Source organism: Eumetopias jubatus, unplaced genomic scaffold (assembly GCF_037043125.1).
Source record: "Eumetopias jubatus isolate StellerSeaLion01/CBP00866 unplaced genomic scaffold, mEumJub1_p1.0 scaffold_4, whole genome shotgun sequence".
Taxonomy (NCBI): Eukaryota; Metazoa; Chordata; class Mammalia; order Carnivora; family Otariidae; genus Eumetopias; species Eumetopias jubatus.
In genome coordinates, this window is record NW_028274810.1 from 136,349,671 (window position 1) to 136,373,996 (window position 24,326).

The 24,326-nt window shown below is 41.5% G+C and overlaps 1 protein-coding gene across 2 annotated transcripts in view; it reads left to right on the forward strand.

Annotated features, from left to right (window-relative positions):
- SYBU (syntabulin) overlaps window positions 1-24,326 on the forward strand; it is a 69,584-nt gene that overhangs the window by 25,111 nt on the left and 20,147 nt on the right. The window lies entirely within an intron of this gene.

Genomic DNA, 24,326 nt, shown 5'->3' on the forward strand with positions numbered 1-24,326 from the left:
TGTTTTCTGTACTGATGGTTAATAATTGAATAAGACAGGGATGTATGTGCATTATAGAGGCATAGAAAAGGAGCAAAGTTGGAGACATGTAAAGTGGATGGTCTAACAGACATTTAAACTATGTAATTCTAGCATAAATTTTACTAAGAAATTACTTGGTACTGTCTAAAGTGCCCACAGATTATGAAAAGAACAGGTTATCTTGATGGGAATCTATAGGTGAGCAGACTGACTAACCTAGTGATTTTATTTGCTTTTAAAGAATTAAATATGAGTATGATGTTATATGTATACATATAGATGTTCAACAGTTACAAAATATAAGACGAAATGGAGATTTTTGTTGCATAAGATACCATGAACGCCAGAAAATGTCAATTCCCAGAATTGGCAGTATATAAATAAATATTTTATATCCCAGAAATATATGCAGTATATGAGCAAGTATAGTTTTAATAAAACTAAAGTTATAACTTTTAAGTAAAAGACCCTGAGCGTTGACATTGAGAGACAGCCTGTATATTGCATTATTTTCTTCAATACCCACAGTTAATGCTGTACGTACTTATGAGCCTGAAAGGACAGATTAATGACTTTCATGAGTCCTCATTCCTTAACGTTTGTCTTCTCATTTTTTTGGTGATGGTATCATTGTGCAAGGAGCTATAGACGGTTTTTTTCAATGGAGCCAAGGCTTGGTCCTGTGTCCTCTTGCATCTCTGTCTGCTTTTGTTTTTCCTGAATAATTGATTTGCACAGCATATCTTAATGGATTATTCTTCATCTTGCTTTTGGTCAACCAGAGACAATGTTGTCTAGTCTCAGGGTAAAACTTAAACTGTGTGAGAAGGAAATCCCCTCGTTCCTAGGCTCCTGATAAACGGTAGTCATGATGAATTTGTGAACAGTCCTTTGCTTTGAAATAATATGAAAAAGAAAGGGAATGATACACAGTGGGGAAGCCAGCATATAAAAGAGAAAAATGGTTATTGTAAAAAGGGTGTTGGATACCTTCAATACCTGAGACGGAGACAGTGAGTTAAAGAGTATCATGTGATTAGAGCCAACAAATAAACCATTACCTGTGTACCCAAGAACGAGAATTGCCTCCTTCCCTCCTTCAGCTCAGTGGTTCTTTTTTAAATTGAGATACAATTCACATACCATAAAATTTACCCTTTTAAAGTATACAATTCACTGGTTTGTAGTATATTCAAAATTATAGTTTTGAAAAAGTTTATTCAAAAAAATCTAATTTCAGAACATTTTTATCATCCCACAAAAGAAGCCCCTTGCCCATTAGCCCCTCTCCACTCTCCCTTCCTCCCAGTCCCTGGCAACCACTAACCTCTCTCTCTGTGGACCTGCCCAGTCTGGACATCCCATAGACATGGAATCGTACAGTATGTGGCCTTTCATATTTGGCTTCTTTCACTTAGCATAATGTTTTCAGAGTTCATCAATGTAGCATGCATTTGAATTTCATTCATTTTTATGGCTCCATATTATTCCCTTGTATGGCTGTACCACACATTAAAATGGACTTTTTTTTTTTTTGAGCAATTTTAGGTTTACATGACAACGGAATGGAGAGTACAGAGAGTTCTCACATACCTCTCCAGCACTGCTACCTCCAGCTTTTTCTTTATTAACATCTTGTCTTGGTGTGGTTATACCCCCCATTTTGTTTATCCATTCACAGATGATGGACATTTGTGTTGTTTCTTCTTCTTGGCTCTTATGAATAATGATGCTGTGAACATCCATGGAAAAGTTTTTTGTGAATATGCTTTCAGTTTTCTTGGGTATATGCCTAGGTAAGAGATTGATGAGTCATATGGTAACCACGCTGAACTCTTTGAGGAACTGCCAGACTTTTCCAAAATGACTGCACCATGTTACATTCCCACCAGCAACGTATGAGGGTTCCACTTTCTCCTCATCCTTGTTGACGGCTGTTACTGTCTTTTTTATTATACTTATTCTCGTGAGTGTGAGCTGGTATTTCATAGTGTTTTGATTTACATTTCCTCGATGGCTGATGACAATGAGCATCTTTTCATGTGCTTATGGGCCATTTGTACATGTTCTTTGGAAAAATCTTCTCAATTTTCTTTTAACCTGAGAGTACTCACCAGTAGAATCTGTTTCTCTAACATATGGGATGTAAGTTTAGGAGCAGGAGCCTTGTCATCCCCTTTCTATTCCTACCACACAGAGTCCAGTGCATTGTGGGGGCTCGACAGCAAAGGTAGGCTGTGGGATTGAAAAGATAAAATGGTGCGGGAAAGAATGCCAGCTTCATGAATTGCAAAGAAAGTGTGACTTCACTGTGCAGGTATTGTAGGGTTTGAATGCAACTTAAAATTATTTCATTTTGGTTTCCCACGCCCCACCTCCCGCCTTATTCCAAAAACATTTTACAGTGGTGACAATACAAAGGAAGCAGGGACACAGGAGACAGGTATGGTGCAGCAAGAACAAACTAAGATTAAATGGAAGTTAAGATTATCATTGCCCTTCCTTGTTTCAATAATCATAAGAGGAATAATCAAATGTTAACATAAGGCTTAAAACCCTTTGTGTGTGTGCAGAATTCACACTGAGCAAGTCCTTAATCCTACAGTAGGTACTCAACTTGCTAAGGATCAGCCACTTGTCTTGCTGAGCATGTTTAAGGCCTTAGGTCATCCTGAAGAAAATGTAGACAAAAAATGAAGGGAGGGAGGAAAGAAGGAAGGAAGAATGGAAAAATGGGAGAAAACAAGAACAGTTCTTTGTGTTGTTTTAATTCATGGATCCTTTGAGAATCATGAAGGCCATGAAACCATGCTCTGGAAAAATACCCATACGCACAAAATATCACTTACTATTTCTGAGGTTTTTTGGACCTCCTTTCTTAGAAATTATGAATCCTAACTTAATGACCCTTGCCCAGAGGCAGAACCTGAAACATCACTTTTGTCAAACACCAACTTTTGTCACCAGAATTCTGATTTCCTTGCTCATAAGCATACATATCACCTAAGCAGCCTTTACCACGCGGTGTTTTTATTTATTTGCATTTAACCAAGGTCGAAGGGATCCCTAAAGTTTCTTTCTTAGTTGCCTAAAATTCCTAATGTCATCAATGAAAAAGTTGCTCGAGCTTTTGAGGAGGACCCAGTTCTGTACAGTAAGCTCTTTGTAGAAAAATCTGCACCATGACATATAGTTCTCTGAACTTTCAGCAGAATAGATCTGTCAGTCTCATAAATATGAAGAGAGGAAATCCTGGAAATGAGGCCCCCAGATGACTCCACAATTTATAAAATGCAGAGACATCATCTGTTAAACCACAAGAAGATAATGCTCTCAGGTTAAAATGTTCTCCCTCCTCCCCAGCCCCAAGTGACCGGCTCCCCTCAGCCCAAACCCATCCTCAGCTCTCTGTGTGCGCTCTACTTTTTTTAAAATAAATCAACTCGTTAGAACCAATACCAGTTTATTAAAATAGCAAGTAATTAGTGTCTCTTATACGGATGTTCTGGGCCTCTTCAACGTTAAATAACCCAAGCCCATTTAATTTTAGGTCCGTTGTTCTAGATTCTGGAAAACTGCTCTTCACCTCAAAAAGGAGTTCTTGAAATGCCCCTTTAGTCATTCAGATAAAGAGCTAAGATGCTCACTGAGCATCTGATGCAGAAGGAGAAGGAAGATCTGTCACAGGATGCTGGGAAAAGCTTAGGAAGGTGGGCTGAGCAAGCCTGCACCTTGCCAACTGGGCACCATGTGCACACAGCGTGCGAGACCTTCCTTCCTCAGGCAGGGCCTCAGGCAGGGCTTGTTCAGGAGCTTCTCAGAGGTGGTGAGCCTTCTGTCACTTTGGCTTCCATCACTTAATGCCTATGCAGATTTAATTAAAAATTGCCACCAAAGAGCAAAAGAAAACATCCCTACGGTCCAGCTGGATAATGGCTTTGCATTTTCATGGTTTCCTTTTATCTACCAGTCAATTCAGGAAACACTCAAGACGGAATTTCCAGAGCCTGATACGGTGCCTGTCATAAACTTGGTGTCCAGTAAATACTTAAATGAGAAACACAGTGTATACCATATACAAGGAATTGTGTTTGGCATGGGAAGAGCGTCGGAGAGACAGGGCAAAGAAGACCTCAGGGTCAGCCCTGCGTTTAGGGAGCTTATAACGGAAGCAGAATACCATGTGATAAATTTGGCCTATGGTGCCGATCAGGAGGAAAGGAATGAAGGCATTCCGTCTGGGAGCTCTGAGGAATCCACGGTGGAAACAATCCTTCTCCCAGGTGCAGTTTGGTCAAGTTTGGTCTGCAGTCTTCCTGACGTTCCCACCCAGACCTGCAAGGCCTGACTGCATTACTGCACCAGTACATTAAATGACATTCCTGGGCCTCCTTTAATGTGGGTTTACTACTTGGTGTAGCTTAGTCCAGGGAAGAAAAAGACCTGGTGTCATTATTTTACAGAAAGAAATACTGAATTCTTTCTCCACAAGGCTTGATGGAGAGCTGGGGAAACAATTACATGATTTAAACAAATAATCAGAAGACAAGAAAGGGAGAAAAAAAACACCGGCTGATCGAGGAGACAGATAAAGAGCAAATGGTTAGGGTCACTATAATTTAAAAGAAATCCACTTTTAGAAACTGAAATGTTGAAATATGTCACTGTGTGCCATCAACATTCAAACTAAGATAGTATTCCCTTGTCATCTGACACCACCGGGCTAAGGCAATTGGAGACCTGGCCAGATGAACTATAATAACCTCACAACAATAACAGAGGCCTGGTTACTTTTTAAAAAGGCTATTTCCCACATTCAAAGGCATATGCTAGGCATATGCCTAGAAGGCACCAACTAGGTTAGCAATTAATCGACACTGGTTCCTGTTGTAGATGGAGGCTCTTTCTCACACAGCAGATAGCTACAGATGTTCTTGTGCTTATCACGAGCTTGCTTTCACTTCCGAGTTAGTCACGTGAGATCAAAGAGAGCTAGACAACTTACCTGAGAGAAACCATTCTTAAAATAACATGAGCTACCTAGAGGGGAGTTGAGAGCGGAGACATGCACAGCTTCTTCCCCAGGTTACTCAGCTTGGCTTGTCCTTGGGGGGAAAAGTGTGTGTCAGAGCCACCAGACTCCGGTGTCCAACATACTAGGTTCAAATCTTCATGCCGCCACTTTATAACCATGTGTTCTTCAACTGCTTGTTATCTTCCCGAAACCTCGTATGCAGCATCTGTAGAATGGGTTGTTTCGAAGATCAAATAAACTAACGAATGTAAAGTGCCCATTGTTAGACCTGCCACAGAATAATTCCTCAGTAAATGTTCATAGTGGTCCTTTGTAGCTCCTAAAATATACGTCACAAATTCCATGCACTTTCTTTACAAGGAAACCCTTTAAAACTCTCATGCAGAACCTGTGTTTATTTGAAACAGCATTCTAGCATGTCCTGGGCTCCTAATTCACATAAAATGGGAGCAGTGTTTGCTCCAGGAGGACACTGACAACAGTATGAAGTGACGGCTGATGGCTTGACAACGAAGAGATGGGAAAATAGGAAAGAGCACAAAAAAGACCGCTAAAAAGCACAGTGGCCTCTAAGTGTTTAAGTGCTTTGTAGCACTTTGTGCAGTAATTAATGTTCTAGAAACAGACTGAGTCATTGTGATGGTGGAGTCGGCAGAAACTGATGAGTCTGAGGGCAGAAAAATGTCTCAAGCATTTTAGAAATATTTTCATAGAGTGGAAAAAATTAAAATTTTAGTGCTAAAAGATTTTGGTTCTATGGAAACTTCCAGCCTTCTTGGCAAGGTGGTATTTTTCTAATAGCTTATAATTACAATCAAAGGTCTTGCAGCAGCATAGCCCAGCCTCAAATAAAGGCTGTAATGTATTTTAGATACTGAAAACCTCATGAAAATATCTGGAAGGGCATATTGGATGTAATTGTGGGGCCTGAATAACTCTCTGAAATTGGATTTAAAAATTTTTTAGCTAGAGGTGCCTGGATGGCTCACGCCCTAGAGCATGCGACTCCTGATCTAAGGGTTGTGAGTTCAAGCCCCACGTTGGGTGTAGAGATTACTTAAAAAAAATAAAATCTTTTTTTAAAAAAAATTTTAGCAAACATTTATGGAGCGCTAACTGTCCCCAGCAAAAGTCCAAGCATGTCACTCTTTAATCCTAACATCCATGGGAGAAAAGGATACCCTTGTCCCCTGTGTTACAGATAGAAAAACTCAGGCACAGAGAAGTTAAGTAACTTATCCAGGGTGGCACAGCTTGTAAGCAGATTTTAAACAGAGCAGTCTTGCTACTATCTCTTAACCGTGGCACTGGTTGTAAAGTCCGCCTTCAAAGGAATAATTTTAATTACAATAAGGGAGCATGACAATTGAGAAAGATGTGATGAATAAGACGGAAATTATTTTTCTTTAATGTCTGTAGAGCCCTAAAAATTCTTACTAATTTTCATAAATTAGCTGATATAGCCCATATGTAGATTATGCCGGCTGTTGCTGATAACAAAGTCAATGAACCTCAGTGTAACTTCAATAAAAGTCCACAGAATTGAACACATAAGACTGTTTCGGGGCAGATCAATAAACTCTGAGGATATGAACATCAGAGGAATGATAAGGTCTTCAGTGTTCTCCACTTAATCATACACTAGTCCTTTCCTACTTGTCAAGATGTTTATTGTGCTACCCTGCATATCATGAATACTTTCCTAAGCAGAGATCATTAGACTTTGTCAATTTAAACAAGAGCTTTTGCATTTATACTGAAATGGGTCTCTGAAACTTTTCTTCCCCCAAGCGAAAGAATGTTCACCAAGGATAATGCCGAGAATGTTTTGTGGTGGACTGTTGTACAATCTATCACTTCTCCCCAACAGACACCAGACCAGTAAAATAAAGCTTAAATGTGATGAGTGGACTGAAGGGTTTACCTTTAAGGCAGGGTTACATATTTACTCCATGCCTTTCTCCCATCTGTGCTTTTCATGGTGCACCCGATCAATGTAATGGTGCCAAATGGTCCGTTAATGGTTTTTGCCTAAGAATTAGTGAATTATAATCCTCTTCTTCCCAAAGGTGACTGCCATCCAAATTCTGGGTCTGGTAGGATTTATTGCATGTACAGTGTTCTAAGCCACTGGTTTGGGGGCCTGCCAAATGCTTACTAAGTGCTCTAACGTATTGAGAACGAAGCATTACTGGTCTCCCATACATGGCAGACGTTCCAGCAGACCACACACCCACCGTGAAACATATTTATCGACTGCCAACATAAGAGAAATAAACCTAGAAACTTATTTTATACGTAAACTTGGAAACCAGGAGTTATAAATCATGCAGACATATGCTTTAGATTGGACCTTTTTTTTTTTTTCCTTTTTCTTTTTAAGAGTTTATTTATTTATTTGACAGGGAGAGACACAGCCAGAGAGGGAACACAAGCAGGGGGAGCAGCAGAGGGAGAGGGAGAAGCAGGCTTCCCGCCGAGCAGGGAGCCCCGATGCGGGACTTGATCCCAGGACCCTGGGATCATGACCTGAGCCGAAGGCAGACGCCCAACAACTGAGCCACCCAGGCCCCCACAGATTGGACCCTTTTTTTTTTTTGTACTAATTGAGGTGGGTTTATCGAAGAGACTGTATGCATGCAATGGGCATAATTAAGGGAATCCAACAAGGCATGGTGAAATGCTTGGCCCTGGCAACAGCTTGGAGCCATTCCCATATCCTCAAGGGCTGAGGGGAGGGTAGAGTTGCCCAGAACACAGAGGGAGAAAATTCTGAGGCCATGTGTGAAGCAGCTGTGCACTTTGGTAGAGGAATGAAGCCCCGGACAGGAAAAGAGCCAGAGTGGTAAATACCCTGACCTCTCTGTCTTCTTTGCTGGTATAATTTGTTGGGTGGCCTTTTGGTTTACAGCAGGGTTATTGACAAAAAGTTATGTGTTGAACCACATAGTGTGTTCGTTTGGGTAATTCACTACATTAACATTTTCTACCCCCTAAGCTCGTATCTGATAGCAGCCAAGGATGCAGGTCATGGTTAACTGAGGTATGGCTTCAGGAACCTGGCTGCGGTGCGCTTATACTTGAGATGCACGGGCTGGAATGTTTATGGCATTGTGGAAAGGTGATGTCCGTGCCCTAGTCTAAGTGAAGGAAAGGAAGGAAACACTCACTTTATCACATATAAGAGGTTTCCGTTAAACCTAGGTTTGAATCCTGGCTGTACATTGACTAGCTTGCTTTCTTTCATTCGTTCATTCATTCATTCATTCATTCATTCATTCAACTAACAGTTATTAAGCATTTACTCTGTGCTGACGCCGTTGCCCCAGGCATTAAGGATAGAGGGAAGAAACAGACAAGATACCTGTTCGCATGGAGTCTGCCTTCAACATGGGGAGAGGGCTGATAGACAAGCAGACAAACAAGATGAGTTCAGATAATGACAAGCAAAGCAAGATAATGCTATATAGACAGTGACTGGGGATGAGGCAAGGGAGTGTCTGGGGCAATTACATTTGAGCTGAGAACTTAGCATATTCCTTCCTGTTTAGGGAGGGTTGTAAGGGGTGGGTGGGGCAGTGAGTTGAGAAGGTAAAGAGGGGTAGCAGGTGAGGTCTGTATTGTTAGAGTACTGGAAAGCCATTGGAGGGTTTTTAAGAATAGAGACATAATTTAAGGTAAATATTCGAGATCCTTCCGGCTGCTCTGTGGAGCTTGGATTATCAGGAAGCAGGTACACTGCATTTAGATGGCCAACCTAAGAAGGAGGCAGTGGAGACAGAGAAAAGTATAGAGATACAGTGTATATGACCGAATATAATGTCCCCCCGTTTCCCTAATGATAATAAAAAAGTTTTGTTTCATTTGCTAGCTCGAGTAAATCTTTAGGGATATGGATGAAATAGTATCTGATGGGTTTTTTAGTTTGTTATCTTAGTTAAATGTGCTTAATTATACTATATTGTTAATTTAGAAACATTGATTTTTTTTTAAGAATTATTTGTTTGAGAGAGAGCATGGGAGTGGTGGGAGGAGGGGCAGAGGGAGAGGGAGAGGAGAGAATTCCAAACAGACTCCCCACTGAGTGCAGAGCCCAATGGGGGGCTCCGTCTCACAACCCTGAGTTCAGGACCTGAGCTGAAATCAAGAGTCGGACGCTTAACTGACTGAGCCACCCAGGCGCCCCTACAAACATTGATTTTTGTATTCATGGTTAATATAAAATTTTTTATTCAGTTGTTCTCACCCCTAGAGCTACTTTTCAACTCATCTGACTTTTCTAAAGCACATCATTTTCACTTTCATCCAATTTGTTTGATATGAAGCAATTTTGAATCCATGTCTGGTGCTCTCGTTGGACATTTTTTTAAGCCTACAAGTGTTGTGAGGGTAGCAGTTAAGTTACTGTAAAAAAAAAAAAAAAAAAAAAAAAACCTCTAAAATGCAGAGGTTAAAACCAGACAGAAGTTTGTCTTTTGCTAAACAAAAGGTATTTGTGTGATCCAGGCTGGTAGGCAGCTATGTCAGGTTGGCTGTCATCCACCGGGCAGTGGGAAGGGGGAAAGGGACCAAGGGGCACTCAGTCATTTTAAGGTCAGGACACGGAAGTCATTTGCAATTATATCCCAGGACCTTTAGTCAAATAGGCAGCTGTTACGGCGGAAGAAGGGGAGAATGAAGGTAGACACTGGAGGATAACCTGCAGGTTGTCACAGCATCCGCTGTGCAGCATAGGGACAGCTGGTTTTTCTGTTTTCCTGTGGATCTGTATAAATATCCTTCACTATCTGAAGCTACTTTGTTCTTGAGTTCAGTTTGCAAGGGATACGGGTTTTTGTGACCTGTACAATTTAACCATCGACTATATTGCTATTTAAAATGTTCTTTTAAAGGCTGGAAGAGTCCGAGGAGTTACAAAATCTGTTTTGTTTTGTTTTTTTATTTTCTTGGCCTCCTTCGTTTTAAACAATCTCATCAGTTGACCTCCAAAGACAGCCCAAACTGCACAGATTGAGGTCAATTCTGACTGATGTCTCTTTTTCAAATGGCACTTTTTGTTCAAAGAAGGTAATTATGAGCAAGAGCTCTGCAATAAGAGGCTTTGGAAAGACTCTAATATATGGAGTTTCTTCTTTTCTGAGAGGTAATTGTGGGAGGAGGGTTACATCACTTTATATTTAGACACTGAATAGGGTGGACCAGGCCACCTGCAGAGCTGTGGGGGAAGAGAAGTTAGTGGGCAGAAGAGTTTCTTTTGTAACATAAAAAAATATCTTTTCTTTTTCTTTGTAATATGGAGGAATAATTAATACTTGGCTTTTGCAGGTTACTGTGAGAATCATAAAATGTGGGGTATATAGCAAAGCATATGCATACTGCACACACTAGGAGGCCAACATGCACATCATGTATCTTTGCAAAAAGCATTGTTAGTACTGTGTTTGTAGTGATGGTGTTTGCCTGGTAGACAGTATGTGTTCAATCATTGATCCCTGGCATCATTGCTATTAAATAAGAAGTGGGGAAATTTTACCAGTTAGCACAGCTTCAGAGATAAATATGTACATCATGTATCTTTGCAAAAACCAGTGTCAGTATTTGGCAGGAAGCTGCGTTTGTAGTGATGGTGTTTGCCTGGTGGACAGTATGTGCTCCATAAATGATTACTGGCATTATTGCTATTAAATAAGAAATGGGGAAAGTTGACATATAGCACATATTAAGGCATTTGAATGTCCACTCACCATCTCCTCTGCATTGGTCTGGTTTTATCACAGATGCCTCTTTTGTAAGAATTGTTCTGATATAATGGAGGGTTTTGGTGGAAGCTTAATAAATGTGTTTACTCTAAGCAAACCCATTTGGAAGGACTATGCTGAGGTTGTCCCAGAGAGTCCTTGATTCCCTTTTCTCTCTTCAGAACAACAGATCTCTCCTGTTCCTCTCTCTCGGGCAGCACTGTGAAGTGCCTTGCATATTTAAGTAGCTGGAATTCATGGACTACACCAAGCATTTTTTTTCCCCAAAGCTTCACATGCTTGCCATTAAATTTAGGAATGTGTGGGGTTTTGCAGTGATTTCTTCCTTGCCCATTGGGATATTACCATTGTAGAAAGCCCAAGCGTTTAGCTCCAACATTGTCAGAGGATTAGCCCTGACTGTTGTGTAGGCATTTCCTTCTATTTGACAGTTTGGTATTTCTTTAAATGCTTTGTGTCCATTCATGAGGGCGATGGTTTCATTTGAAATGCTGCAGTCACCAGGGAGAAGCTCCTCTGCTCTTCCCTGATAGGCCAGGCATCCCTCTGCCTCCTGTTGCTATGGTGCCCAGCAGAGTAACTTCCTTGCCCTGCACATGGAGGAGGTTCTGTCTCCATGGATACCCCACTCTGAGACTGTACTCCGTGGAGAGATGAGCTGCTCATACTGTATTTCTGCACAAGACATACCCCCAGCCTGTGGCGGGAGGCTGTTTGCAGAGGAGTGTTTGCCATGAAAGTCTACGGAGCTAACCTTCTAAGTAAGTAGCATTAGTCACAGTAAGTAAATAATTATATCGAATCACAGAGGGTATGGTCTTTGTGTATGGATGTGTGTGTAAAGTTAGTTGTGGCAGGCTAAAAATGTAGACTGAAAACAAATTTTCAACTCTGCCTCTCAGATATTCTGAATGCAAAGTCTGTAACTAAACTTTTTAAACACACACACACACATACACATCTATTGTTTTAAATACCCCTTGTCACCTGTGAGTCTGCGCAATTTAAAGCCAAAATGAGAAAAATTGACCGTGGACTTTTACATTTTAGAATGCTCATCTAACTCTGAGCATTGCATGCTGTGTTTGTAAATGCAAAGCCTGGCCTTTACTCAGTCCTGTGCTATGGGAATAGATGATCGCAACCACAATTAATGCTAATTGGCACCGTACATAGTTGCAGCAGGCCTCTGTGTAGGCCGAGATGCGATGTATTTATTATCAAGAGAGAGCTTGCTCATGTGCTCATGTCTGCCGGTTCATGGAAATTATTCAGAGCACATCTCTGACCAGTTTTAATTTACTTTTCTCACGTAGCATCGAGTAGAAATTCTGAAACTCTTCGTGTTCATGGAATTGGGATGTGGAAGAGTGTTCTTTTTTTTTTTTTATTAACTGATTTGATCTAACACTTCCTCTTTACTCTGCATTCCAAGAACATACGGGTTGGGTTTGCAGTGTTGTAAAACACATGAGTCATCTTAAAGCGATTTTCATCTGGTGGGCAAATGATTAATGCCTGTGGTGTTGAAATTAATTAGTGGAAACAAAGAAAGACTTTACATATGGTAAGCCTAACTGTAGTTCAATAGCTTTGAAATTGTGTAAAATTTAGATTTTTAGACTATCCACAGTCGATAGCAGCATCAGGCAGCTCTAAACAAAAAGCACAACACGTGTTATGTGGTATAAGGGAAATTCAGTTTCATTCACATATAAGAGTGAGCACAGAATATCATGCTAGATTGTAAGTTTCTCTTATTTTTCTATACTATGACCGACCATTCAGCAAAGGACAACTGTTAGTCATGCCTCAATTTTAACTGCCCAAAATGGTGAAAAGGTACCACCCTTTTAGAATGTGAAATGGACCGTGTGTGACTTGTCTGCATCTGACTTTGTCACTGAGGTCAGGCTTTAGGTCATTGCCTCAATATTTTATAAATATAATTTCCAACTTTCAAAGGAACAACAGACAAATAAGGGGGCATGATGAGCTCGGTTGTGATCATGGTTTTGGAGACATGGAAACAATGTTGATGACACTTTTCCTGATGTTTTTCAGCCAACTGGTAGCATAAGGCCCCATTTCCCCATCCCAATATGTCTGCGATAAATTCTCCTGCCCATCTCTGCAAACCAGCATAATGTAGGATTTTTTTCCACCTCAAAATGGGTGAATCCCCTCTCTAAGACTGTTTTCTCATCTGTAGAGTGGAATAATAATAGCGCCTGTGACATAAAGCTGTTCTGAAAATTCAGTGACGTAATCAATGGCACATGGCAAACAAAAAATACTAGCTGTTGTCTTACAGTTCCTGTGAGCATCACCGTCACCATTTTTGCAGTGCTCTGTAGTTAAGGAAGGCTATAGCTCAGAGCCTGCACAATTCTTTAGTTTGGTTCCATTCAGCCTATCAAATCTTCTATCAAATACTTACTACTAAGAACCTAACTATGTGCTTGGTATTCTGCTGGGAATTATGGCATTCAGTGTACATAATGATGTGCCTAACAAAATGTGAGATGTATGTAATTGTTTTCTCTTTTCCAATGCATGCCTTTCTCTTTTTGTTAAATGGTTACACATACATATAATCAAATGTTTACCCACTCATTTTGCTGCCACTAATGGATATGGTAGCATTCCGTAATGGATTTGTTAGATAAAAGGGATTAAGCCATAGCATAAGTTGTTAATATTTATAATAAATTAAAAATGTGATGACAGTTAAAAATCTAGGTTCAAAGTTTAAGCTCACTTCCTTTCCTGAAAGGATTTCCGTTCAGAGTGCAGCAAATGACATACTTGAAAAGAGACCAGTTTCATTAAGTTGAAAGTTTGGGGAGTGATGGGAGAGGAAATGATTGATTAATCTGTATAAAAATAGGCCCCATGCTGGGATTTTTCCTTTTGCACTAATCCTGTGTGACATCTGAGCCAAAATATATATATATATATATATATATATATATAAAGCCCTATGCGCAGAGCCTGCTGGTGCTGATTTTAAAAACACATGAGGAGTTGACCTAAATTACATTTTGCAACTTTATTTTTATTTTTATGTCATTTTCATTTTCCATTTCTTCTTTCTGGCATATCCTCTCTTTCCATCTGTTTGCCCTGGAAAGAACGTGGCGTGTGGAACAAGGACTATACCAATTCACTTGAATGGAAGAAAGGGGAAGACATTTTTATGATGTGATTTAAAATGAGCTCTCTGGAGTTTGGGAACTTGAGAATCAACGTATGTCCAAATAGATACCTAATATATTATGCTAAACATAATTTCATATGCAGTATCACTCAGATAACGTAGCTAGAATAAGCCTTCTGTTGTAATGCTTCAAGGCAAACAGTAAATCCATAGCAACATCCCTGCCAACATGGTGACCTTTTATCTGTACCGTGCTGGTCTGTGACCAAAACAATGCCCCGCTTTCTTTTCCATTGTTATCGGTCACGCAGTCCCATGCTCTGTGATGCACAGTTTGTTGAGTGTTCGGTAGGCACTTGGTGCATCAGGCATGAGTTGGGGGTCCCATCCTTTTGTTGACCTCTGAGGAGCATTTTGAGCTCCCCGTTCTGTTTGCTGAGTCCTTTTTCAGCAGAGGGAGTTGGTGGTGGTTTCAGAGAGAGGGATGCTTCCTTGGCTTGTGGGGCAGCAGCACGGTTCAGGGAAACTGGATCTTCCTAAGTGTTTGGCTTCTTGTACTCACCCCTGTGGCTGAGATAGGCAGGCTCTGCAAGCCTCTGCCAGGAAGATCTGATTTCTGCCGAGACTATGGGCGGGCCTGACTGTTCTTGAGAGATGAAGGCTATGCCTGAACCTGATACAGCCTGACATCCAATGCTTTCCCCCTCAGTTAAGGGAAGAAGGGAAGGATCCAGGCCACAGGCTGAGAAGCTCTAGGGCATACGGAGCAGTGGGTTAGGATCTGTAAGTGTCGTACCCTGCCAAGCCTCGCTTACCAGGGATTGTAAAGCAGTTTTGTCTGTATAAAGCTGGGGCATTCTTGAATTTTCCATGGGAGTCTCCAGCTTTTCATTTTCACCCTTCCCTTTTCGCTTCAGTCTCAGCCACCACTTAACAGAACTGAACCAGTAATGCTACTCATTTGTTTTTCTAACAAGTAGTTATTGATGAGCCAGGAAGTGAGCCAGGTACTGGGATGTAATAGTAAACATGGGGCCCCCTGTAACAAGTGTAACATGTTCCTGGGGGAAGTGCAGGGTCCCATAAGTGTGCAGAGGAGGACCGTGGAACCCAGACTTTGGGAGTCTGGAAGGCATGGGGGGGTGGGTGGAAACTGTACTGACACTTACAAAGGGTTAAACCAAGCTCTTACATGCAAAGACACTTTGGTATCTGAATTTCACATGCCATTGCTATTAATTTAAATACTATGTACTCCCTTAGAGTTTTTTTATTTCTATTGTTATGGTAACCATGTTGTATTTAATAATTATTTTTTAGATGGCTCTTTCTTCTGCTGGGGTGTGAGCCTTTCTAGAACACGGACGATGTTTTCTTTCTTCCCTTATCATTTTATTATCTTTTATTTTAAATTCATTTTAGCTGCTTCCCTATTTCTTTTTAATATTATGTATACAGTGTGATGCATACAAGAATATATTACACACATGTAAGCCGTTCACTATAATAATAATAAGGCAAATATTTGTGACCCACCTTCCACTTTTATAATTACCACCCCCAAAGCTGCCTGGGTGATCTCCCAGATCCCATTCTCTGCCTCCCCCAGAGGTGACCGCTATATTGAAATGTGTTTTATCATTTCCTTGCACTTTAAAAACAATCTTACTTACCATCTTAAGTATGTGTCCCTAAAAATATACTGGAGACACAAGGGTAAAGTTTAAAAGTCCTGAAGCCATGTTTTCTTTGCTTTTATGGTCTCCATAATTAGCACAGTGCCTAGAACTTAGTCCTCCCTAGATGTTTGTGAATGAATGGATATGCCCCAGAGCCCAGAGGATATTCGTTTGATGCTGTATGTCAGGGAGATACTGGAATTCAACTTTTGTGAGCTTGTTCCTTTAAAGCCTTGTTAGTTTTACCTCTTTGGGGTGCTTATAGATGCAGACTACAGAAATTAATTACATACTATTTTAATTGTTTGGGGATGTTTTCAGACTACCATTTCCTACTTATCATACACACTGTTTTACCACCAAGCAGTTATTCTCCAGTGGTCCCAAAGAGAGTGGCCTCAGTATTTTTGTAACGGTCTGCTTTGCTTTTCCATTACATTTTGGTTTTTCAAAGAACATTGTGGGGTGAGGAGGAAAGGGACAGAGAGAAGAGAGAACACTGAGTACACTTGAATTTAAAAGTTAACTTGTGGAGGGCTGGGGGTGGGGCAGAATAGCAGGGCAAGCAAAGTGTTGGCCTGGGAATGTCTGTTCCGTGCCAGATGTCACATTGAGTTGAGATCCTGGGGAAGGTTCCATTAAACAAGTCCATGGAAATTCAGAACATAATTTGTGTGCAGAGCATAATCTAATTGTGAGTGCACTTCATTCTTTTTAAGTGCTAAAAAAAAACACACAAGAATCAGTACAGAACTTTCTCAGGGGGACGTTCAAAAGCATTTTGTTCAGAAGCTTGAAAGTGCAGATCATTTTTAACTGATAAACAATGGTGTGAGGTGAAATGCTGGAGCTTGTGGCTGGAAGCTGAGCTGGTTTGCCTTGTCTCTCTCCCCAACCTGCACCCAGCTACGAAAGGTCACAGTGGGAGCACTGCCTCCCAAGATGAAGTCCCCTCCCCAGGGCAGGTTCTCGGCTCAGCAAGGGCCTTGGACAGCCCTCTCTGGGCGAAGCGTGGGAGCTACCCACCTGCCCTGCACCTGCTCTCCTCCAAGTCAATCCTCTGATCCAGAATTCCCTCTGTTGTGCTGCCAGGCTTTCTCCTGGAAACATTTCCATGTGACATTATTACTCCCTCTGCCCGAGTCTCACTGTAGTTCCTTGAACACATGCCTGGATTAAAACAAACCCCTCTAGGCCTTCCATTTTTCCATTTGCTTCTGTTTCACCACTGTGCAGATGCCAGGAATGGCCAGAATTTACCCAGTTTATTTGTTCTATTTTATTGACATTTGTGCTTGCAAATAAAACATATTTGCATTAAAGATTGATTGCACAGTGCTAGATTAAAATCTAGCATTGATCTTGGAGCATCTCAATCCATTCTGATTAGATTATTTAATTTTTCACATAGTCCCCAGGCAATATGAGAAACTTTTTTTTTCCTTTCATTTGACTGAGATAATTCCTGTTTGATTTGTTTTTCCACTCTGGGCAGAAAACATACATATCTTCATTCAGTTGTTCTCTTATGTCAGTAACACTGCAGTCAAGCACCAAACACAAGGTGAAGGTGCTTGTTAACATTTCCTTTACTTTCTATTTTTCCTGTTTTAAATTCCTTTAAAACCTGGAGTTTTAAATGATTTTGACCCAGTGCAGTTAATTTTCTGGACCTAAGAACTCGATTCAGAACTAGAAAGGGTCTCCGCCGCCCGGGCTTTCTCCCCCCTCACTATATGACCCACCTCCTACCTGTAATAGTCACCTGCCCTGCCACAGTAGCCACATAAAACATCACTGTGTTCATATCAACACCCCATTCCGAACTCCTCATGCCTCCCTCTTGCCTTCAGAGTAAATGCCCTTGGCAGAGTGTTCACATTCTTCTGCCCTCCAGGTACAATTCACCTTTGTGGCTGCTTTATCTCGTCTGATCACTGTACTCCTGCCAAACAAGGGGTTCAGTATATTCTGAATATTCCTTGTGTTTTCCTTCCTCCATGTTTCAGTTCACACCATCCCTTTCACCTGAGGTCTGCTCCTTCTGCAGCCCCGACACTTCTTCATATTCTGCCCAGAGTGGCCTCTGGTCCATGACATATCCCCTCCCTGCTTCCCCTCAGCCTCGCTGGGAGTATGTCTTCTTCCTCTGTGTTCCCTCTGGACCCCTCTGTCTGTTTTGCACTCATGGTGTCCTCTCACATCCTCCTTGTTTGTCTGTGGAGCTCATCACCTCCTGAAAGGATCTTTGAGCAGTGCACTTGTCCTTCTGCAGGCCCTCCTCCCCAGCGCCACCCCCAGGGCCTTAGCAGGTGCAAGGTTCATCGCATATTCGAAGTGGACTAAATTGAGTGTTATCATCTTGGTTTCCAGTTCTTAGATCTTTGGGAATTCTGATCACAAAGTACCAAGCAGAGAGGGTAAAAAAGAAAGCAGACTCTGGAGTCAGAGAAGCCAGCTCTGCTGTTCACTAGCTTGTGGCTTGGGGCAAATCTCATCACGCTCAGGACAGTTTCCTTGTCGACACCCTGTGTTTTTGAGAGGAAGAATTCAACAAAATAGCAGACGTAGAGTTTTTAACACATGCTGCTTTTGGCAAATAGCAGCTCGTAACGTTAGTATCTGACTCTGTCCTTTGTTGTATTAGTTATCCCTCCAAGGCCTGTGGAATCCGTAGTCTGCCATCAGCGCCATACCTTTCATGTTTTCATTCGTGTCATTAATAAAGCATGTTAAGTAGGTTAAGGACGAGCAAGGAGTCAGGTGACACATTACTGGAGATTTCCCTCGAGGTTGACAGGCAATCCATTAGTCAACATCCTCTGTGTACTGGACTGTGCCATCATCCAGTGCGCATGTCAGCCTTTTCGTAAGACTCTTAAGTGTTTGACGACATGCCTACCGAATTCCGCATCTGTGATTCATGTGGCAGCCTGCAATCCTAAATCTGTCAGAAAAGGAAGGGAGAACTATTTTTCGTACCTGGTTCTTCGTGAACTCTTGCTGGCTCCTACTTGCCCCTACGGTTTTACTGCAGATCAACGCCAAACTTGGCAGTTTGTGATTTTCAGAATTTATCTTTTTCTCTGCTTTGAATCACGTGTATACTTTTTGTCCATATCCAACCTGCTACTTCTCTTCCTTTGCAATTTCTCAAAATAGTGGCGTTATTTCCACAGTCAAATCTACAAGTTTTTTCAGTACCTTTTTTCTCCTCATTCAGTAAGTATTCTTCTGAGCCTACATATGTGTCAGGCACTGTGCTTGGCCTTGAGGAGATAGGGATGAATAAGACAAAGGTCTTTCCAGGCTGCATGACTTTTGCATACCAAGTTTTGGGCCGAAAACTTGAGTTTTAAGAGATTTGGGCATGTGGGATGGAGATAGGAGTGGAGGGAATATTTTGCCTACTTGTAAATAATACTATACCATCAATCCAACTGAAGAGAGAGAAAGAAGAAGGTAACTCAGAGAGCCTTTCCAGGAACCACTGCTGAATGACAAGAGTGGAGGACCTTTAATAGTGTGAATTCTGTCAAGGCTACAGCACCTACTGTGTGCTAAAGGCTGTATTAGACACTGGAATACAAGGATGAACAAGCCCTCAAGATGACGCTGTGCTGGGAAATAGCAAGCAGGCATCACACCGCAATGTGATGCATGCTTCTTAAATTCTGGGTAGGATGAGGAGCATAAAGGAGGGGCACCTAATTCCCTTCCTGAAGCAATTTAAGGGTCAAGGCTGGAGACCTGAAAAACAGGTACTATTAGCCAGGCCCAGAGGGACAGGAGATTAATCCAGGTTGAGGGAGTCTGCAGAGTGTTGTGCTGCCTTCAGGAAATGGTGGTGTTTGCACCAGGTGGGGATGCAGTGGCAGCTGAAGAGATTCTGAAGGGCTTGTAAATTATGCCAGGGAGTTTGGACTTGATCTTAAGGACATGGGATGCCATTAGAGGGTTTCAACAGGGAAGTCACCTAATGAGATTTATGCTCTGGAGCATTGTGGAAGATGGAGTGCTCAGGGCCATGCCGAGCAGCTGGGACACGGTGTGGGGCTGCTTCAGTTAATTCTGGGCGAGAAATGCTGATGGCCTGGTGTGGAGCCTTCCGGACGGGAAGAAGGAGACAGAGCGCAGAGTTACTAAACAGCTCTGAGCAGATGGCTTGCAGTTTATAGTTAAATATCAAAAACAAGAGCCATTTACGATCATGTTTTTCATACTTTAGTGTGTGTAAAAGATTACCTGGGGACAGTTTGTAAAAATGTGGTTTATGGGAATGATGTCAAGAAATTTCAGTCCGCAAGTGTATTCCCAGCAAATAGCCTAGATGCCTCAGATGCAGGTGTCCTCAGACCACACCATGAAAAACCCCTTCCTATTAGATGTTTTCAAATGGCAATACTTCTTTTAAGTGCATTCACATTATGTTCACTTTTCAAAGATTGAAGATTCAATCCTGTTATCTCTGTTGAAAATACGTGAATGGCTCAACCCCAAGGGTTAATATGCTAAAAAAAAAAAAAAAGAGAGCAGTCTCCTTGCTAGTGTGGTCTGTGTTCACTAATTATTTGCTCCCCATAAGGGATGCAGAGCAGAGCAGAACAGTGATAATCTTGTTAAAACCTCTGCTGCTGCAGATTGCTTGTAAATGAATTTTCAAAGGTTTCAGTGTGCCCTTTGCAAGAGCAAGCAAGCAAACATTTATGGAGAAAACCGTATTTCCCCCAATTCTTGAAGTTCCTTGCAGGTGTGCATTCTTAGTGTTTAAGGCATATTTTGATGCATTTATTATTGAGATATTTCTCAAGCCAGTATGCCTGATTTCAAATCCCAGCTGCACCGTTTATGAGCCGTGTGACCACAAGCAAGTTACCTGTGCTTTCCTTCTCTCATCTGTAAAATGAGAATAAAACTGTACCTGTCTCATGGGCTTGCTGTGAGGATTAAATAAGAATACATGTAAACTACTTTGCACAGCATGTGAACTTAATAGGCCATTTCTGACCATTTCTGACAGAAGCCCAGTAGTCTATAAAAACCTTATGTCACCTGTATTAGAGGTTAGTCATATAATAAACACTTTGTCTTCTTATTTAAGTCATGGTACTTTAAAAACCAACACATTTATAGTACCCATATGCAAGAATTCTTAGAGCAGTGTAAGTGTTTAGCAATACATACCGAACACATGGATAAAAGTAGGCCAATCACAACAATGATGAGTATTTCTTGTGCACTTACAGTCTTTCCCAGTTGGTCCTTTAATTCTCACAGCAATCCCATCTGCGAGGCTTGCTCCATCCCTTCTTGGAGTGAGGAACTCAGGTGCAGAGAGATTAAGGGATTGCCTGCGGTCACGTTGTCATTAAAGAAAAAGATCCGATATTTGAACTCAGAAGCTACCAATGCCAGACCCTGTTCTTATCTACCGCTCAGAGATATGGTATTGTCAGTTATGTGAAGCATGGTTAGTAACACTCAGATGGATGCCAAGTAAATTAAGATATTGACTCATCCTGAATGTGAAATGTGTGAAAATGATTCCTGAAATGTGTGCGGTGGTGTTGTACAGCTCTGTTTCAAGTCACAGTCAAGCCCTGTGCTCTGTTTCTTCAAAGTAGCCATGCAGGTATTATGCTAGGTACTCTGGGAGGGATCTCGGTCGGGGGGGTTCTTAGAGCAGTGCTTCTCCAACCTGAGTGTACAGATATCTCAAGGTCCCCTGCCTCGGAGTTGCTGACTCAGTGGGTCTGGGGTGTGGTCTGAGAATCTGCATTCCTAACAAGGTCCCAGGTGATTCCGATGCTGCTGATTTGGGACCACACTTTGAGAACCACCATCTTAGAGGAATGAGATGATTGGTGAATTTGGGAGCAGAGGGTGGTTTAAAATCTACCCCTATAATTGCCTGACCTGCTTCACAGACCTAGTTACTAACTTCACAAAGACACTTGGAAGCGCCAAATCTTCAGCTCTACCATGGAGATACTTAGATGAAAATCAAAAGATAGAAATCTTTACTTTAGCCTTAACATTTCTGAAGCAGGGTGGTGGCTTTCTGACCTAGAAACTCCTACACGGTCTCTTCCCTTTCTCCAAAACAGTGGGGTCTTTTAAAAACCCAGATATTTCCCTTACCTATGGCTCAAACCCAGCATTTGGCTTTAGAACTAGGTACTTGGCCAAGTTCTGGGCTGCGTCAAGGAAGCCCCTTGTGTCCATTAGTCCCCACCCTGGAGCAAGAATTTTCTCCCTCAGTGAGGTTAGATTCGTAAAATATGGGCCAGCTTCTCATGTTCATGGGCTGGTCTCATTGCTGAGGCTAAGGGGCAAGGTCATGGAGTAACTTAAGCAAAACCCAAAATAACATCATGGAATTCCTGATCTTTTCGGGCTAGTTGGGGTCAGAATGACCCAAGAATGAAGGATCACCTTAGGCATGTTGGATCCTAAAACTGGGATAGGATAAAGCAGAGACTCTCTTTTGATTCTCCATGACAATGAGAGGGAAAGGTATGGAAAGACAAATGATCCGTAGAGCATTTCTTTTTGCCTGTGGAATATATTACCTAAAAGTGGATTCACTCCTTTGGTTTTTTCCTTAAGGAGACTTGTGCCTCTGGAAATACAAATAGTTGCTTATCAGAATGGAAACTCTGGCTAGATGAATAACTGGAATAAACCCAGTTTCATTTTCTCATCATCAGGAGAATGAAGAAATAAATTATGCATTAAGTCATACAAGGGAATATTATATAGCAGTCAAATGAATGCACTTCAGATACGTGGAGAATCTTAGCAAAATGATTTTGAATGTAAATCACCCCAAAAGTTTATAGATATCATGGTATCCTGCTTATTAAAAAGTGAAAGACAAAACAGAAAACAAAAAAGAATCTACTTTTTAGGAATACTTATAGATGTGATCATTCTTTATAAAAATGAAAGCAAGGAAATGGTAAACAGAATAGAATGAGGAGGTGAATATAAGTTAGTGTCGATGTTTTCGTTTTTTTGATGGGTGGTGGTTTCTTCATTTACTCTAGTATTAAATGTAAGGAAATAAACAAAAACGTAAGTACAATAAATAAATCCGAAATAAACATGACTACTGGCTCATACAAACCAGTCAGTTAAGAACTAAAATAAAGGTAGTCTTGCATGGACCAATGATGAGAGTGTGTCAGGAACCAAGGAATTTGATTAATCCAAATCAGTGCGCCTGTGACTCATAGATTTTCTGCAGAGAAAATAATGAAAAGTGACTCTCTGGGCCCCTGCTTTGTTCCCACACAGCACTGTGACCTGAAGTCTTTGCCACTTTCTCCCATCTCTCATTTCCATTGGTCCAGTTGGTTCTTTATACACGAAGATCACTGAGGGGTATCAGTAGGCCACTGAAGATTGCAGCAGAGTCACTTCAGAAGAAACCATGGCTGTGGTATCACTGGGGTAGGAAAAACGTGTGGTTCCTCTTCTCTGATCTCCACCTCTCTCAGGAAGGGAACATGTTGACATGTTTTCTCAGAGAAGCAAAGGTAGGAATTTTAGAAAATAAAAAAGACTGTGTCCAGTATGAGAAACTTGTTGCCAGACACAGACTTTGGCGCCCGTGGCTTAGAGGGATGTTCGACTAGGGGAGCCTAGGTGGTGCATTCAGGCAAGTGTTGGATCTTGATTTCGGCTCAGGTCGTGATCTCAGGTAGTGAGATCGAGTCCTAAGTCAGGCTCCACACTCAGCGGGGAGTCTGCATGAGACTCTATCTCCCTCTTCCTCTGCCCCTCCCCCTACACTCATGTTCTCTCTCTCTCAAATAAAGAAATAAATTTAAAAAAAAAGGAAGTTCAATTAACTGGCCCCTGAGCTGCCTTCATTGCCTCATTCCCTGCTGTCACTTCTCCCTCCAGGGCTGCTCCCTTCACCCTGGATGACTGTCTCCACTGCTCCTCATCTACGGGCTTGAAGAGTCATGGGTAGTTTTGAAAGCTAGCTAGTTCTGTGAGCCTCTTCCATGGAATCTTAATCCTTCCAACAGGAAATAATATTTCCCTTTGTTGACGTCTTTTAGAACCCAAGTTTGTGTCCCTTGCCAAGGCATTTGCCCCTTTCTCACGGCAGGATCAGTATCTCAACTGGACATCTGCTAGGGGTGCAAGGAGCTGTGGGGCATTCAAATAAGAACAGATGAAATCTTGCCTTTGCGGAACTTGTCTCCCACTGTGTGTGTGGCCCACAGCCTCTATGAGAAGGTCTCTATGATGTAGTGTGCTTCAGGCTTTCATGTGAAATTGGAGAGTTCAGTCAACATAGCCCAGAGCTGAGGATTTACTCATTAATTTATAATCTCAAAGGAGGAGGAAGAATCCTTACCACCCTCTGTCAGAACCATCTTCTATTTTCATGCTAGTTTTGTTGCTCACATCCCAGATGACAGCCTCCCCCTCACTCCTCGTTTCTCCTCCAACTCCTTTTCCCTGATTTTGGCCGCACGTGTGTTGAGACCCAGAAGTGGTTCAGAGAGGGTGGTCATAAGAAGAAAAATAAAAATAAAGGCAGTATTTTAAAGTGTTAACTGAGTGCCAGGCACTACTTTTTCATATATTAACTTATATAATTTTTCACCAACTCTATGAGATAGATACTATTATCTTTTCCCTTTTATAGAAGA